Source organism: Mandrillus leucophaeus, unplaced genomic scaffold (genome assembly GCF_000951045.1).
Source record: "Mandrillus leucophaeus isolate KB7577 unplaced genomic scaffold, Mleu.le_1.0 Scaffold78, whole genome shotgun sequence".
Taxonomy (NCBI): domain Eukaryota; kingdom Metazoa; phylum Chordata; class Mammalia; order Primates; family Cercopithecidae; genus Mandrillus; species Mandrillus leucophaeus.
In genome coordinates, this window is record NW_012108474.1 from 1,953,426 (window position 1) to 1,956,600 (window position 3,175).

Here is a 3,175-nt window from a genome sequence, read left to right on the forward strand (position 1 = left end):
AAAAAAAAAAAAAAAAAAAAAAAAAAGAGATGCTCTCTAAAACTCAACTCACGAAGATGAGAGGAACATCACAGGGAACTGTGTGACTTCTTAGCAGGCATTAGGGCAGATACTTAGAAATTAAAGCTGAATTTTAGAAACTTACATCTTACATTTTACAAGCCTATCTTACATTTTAAGGTCTTTTAATGAGAAAAAGTTGCATCCCAAATAATATTTCCAAATCTGAAAGGACGTCAACTCCTCTATTACTAGAAGTTCTTTCTTTTTTTTTTTAGACAGAGCCATTCTGTCACCCAGGCTGGAGTGCAGTGGCACAATCTCTGCTCACTGCAGCCTCAACCTCCCAGGCTCAAGTGATCCTCTCACCTCAGCCTCCCAAGTAGCTGGGACTGCGGGCATGCACCACCACGCCTGGCTGATTATTATTTTTTATTTTTATTTTTGGTAGAGTCTGGGTTTCACCTCCTCGGCCTCCCAAAGTGCTGGGATTACAGGTGTGAGCCACTGTGCCCAGCTGTAAGAGGTTCTGATTCAGCACCGCCTTTCAGGAGCAGGCCAGCTGTATGATTCCATAAGCGTCGAGAATTACCCAGCATATCATCTTGTTATAATTTCATTGTTGTAACCAACTTCAAGTAACAAATCTGCCCAATCATGGTAGTGATAATTAATCAATTGAGTTGATGGCCAAGTCTGTTGGCCTCTCCCTGTGGTAGCAGTGCTCCTAGTGTGCTACCTCAGGAATTCAAAGGGCTCAGATTTCTCAAAGGTATAAAGCAGAAGCTTTAAACATCCCCCAGAATGCAAGCTTGCTCTAACTTACTCACCAGGAAGGATTATAGATTACATCTGTTTGCCCAGCCTCGTCATTTTCACTTTATAGAACCTCACAACTCTCCATAGCCTTTATTGCACGTTATTTGCTGGAGATGGTGCCATGTGCCTTTCATGGATTAGCTGACATTCCTAATGAGCTGGATATTTTAGGCTGTTTTGCAGGCTTAGAAATGGAGATTTGGGGCCAGGTGCGGTGGCTCACGCCTGTAATCCCAACACTAGGAGGCTGAGGCGGGTGGATCACCTGAGGTTGAGTTTGAGACCGGCCTGACCAGTATGGTAAAACCCCATCTCTACTAAAAATTAGAAAAATTAGCTGGGTGTGGTGGCACGCACCTGTAGTCCCAGCTACTCGGGAGGCTGAGGCAGGAGAATGGCTTGAACCTGGGAGGTGGAGGTAGCAGTGAGCTGAGATGGCGCCACTGCACTCTAGCCTGGGCAACAAAGTGAGACTCCATCTCAGGAAAAAAAAAAAGAAATGGAGATTTGGCAAAATTAAGTCACTTGGGATCCCAGGAAATTGGAATCTGAGACTGAAACCTCTTAGTGGGATGGTTGAACGTCTATACGGCAAATTAAGTTGCAAGGAGAAAATGTGAAAACACAATAGGGCCTGGCATGGTGGCTGACACCTATCTAAGCACTTTGGGAGGCCAAGGGGAGGACCGCTTGAGGCCAGGGGTTCAAGACCAGCCAGGGTAACATAGTGAGACCTCCTCTACAAAAATGTTTTTGAAATTGGCCCAGCAGTGGTGGTGCACACCTGTAGACCCAACTACTTAGGAGGCTGAGGTAGGATCACTTGAGCCTAAGAGTTCAAGTGAGCCCTGATCATGCCAGTGCCTCCAGCCTGAGCAACAGAGTGAGACCCTGCCTCTAAAAACTGAACCAAAAAAAATCAGTAGGGTGTCAGCTACGGGAGTTCAGGTGCAATCAGGTTAGGATGAGAGGATCTGAACTGATGAGCATTTCAGTGGGTGAAAAACGGTAAGTGGCCATTCCTATTAGCATTAAGCAGTCACTGATGTGGTTTCATCAGAATTCACAATACATCTGTGGCTCCCAGTTTCAAAGTCTTGGGTTCATGGTGTCCCCTGCCCAGCAAAATAAAGTGCAAATCTTACGGAGCAACACATTTTCAGTTCAGGCCTCAAGCACTTCCAGAGACAAAAGTCCAGGGGACAGTAGCTCAGAACGGGGGAAAGGGGAGCCTGAGCCAAGAGTCAACCAGGATGACACGCAGAATCAGACCTGCAAAGGCTGCAGATACTGTAGTTACGAGGCACACACACAAAGCTTAAAGATAAATACGTGGTTGGAAGTATAAGAGCCTATCAGAACTGCTAGAATATAAGAAATCAAATAGGACAAAAATAGAATAATTGGCTGGGTGCAGCGGCTCACGCCTGTAATCCCCGCACTCTGGGAGGCCAAGGGAGACGGGTGGATCACTTGAGGTTAGCAGTTCGAGACCAGCCTGGCCAACATGGTGAAACCCTGTCTCTACTAAAAAAAAAAAAAAATTCAGGCGTTAATGGCGCGTCGGTAGTCCCAGCTACTCAGGAGGCTGAGGCACGAGAATCGCTTGGACCCAGGAGGCGAAGGTTACAGTGAGCCGAGATCGTGCCATTGCATTCCAGCCTGGGCGACAAGAGCGAAACACCGTCTCAAAAAAAAAATCGCTGAAATTAATAACCCAATGGATGGGTTAAGCAGATTGCACATAGCTGAAAAGAAACCGAAAATCTGGCCGGGCGCGGTGGCTCTCGCCTGTCATCACAACACTCTGGGAGGTCGAGGCGGGCGGATCACTTGAGACCAGCCTGGCCAACATGGCGAAAACCCGTCTCTAAAATACCAAATACTAAAAGTACAAAATTAGCTGGTCTGTAATCCCAGCTACTCCGGAGGCTGAGGCAGGAGAATCACTTGAACCCGGAAGGCGGAGGTTGCAGTGAGCGAGCCGGGATCGCGCCACTGCACTCCAGCCTGGGGGACAGAGCGAAACTACATCTCAAAAAAAAAAAAAACACGAAAATCTGAAGCAGTCACACAGTGCGTTAGGGACAAGTGGGCGAAAGGAAAGAGGCCACGCTGCTGGGTTTCAGGATGAGATGGGCGTTGAGGGTGCATTCACAGAATCCCGGGAGGAGCCAGCTGACTGCGGAAGGCACTAGGAGAGGGGAGGCACTAGGAAGGGAGGCGCTGGGCGCGGACTGAGCGGGGCGCAGTGCTGTAGGGAACGCAGGCTCATCAGGGCGGCCGGGGTGGAGACGCAGGCGCTGAGCCTTCACCTAAAGTCGCCGGTGTGTGCAGAGCCCGGAGATGCGACCGA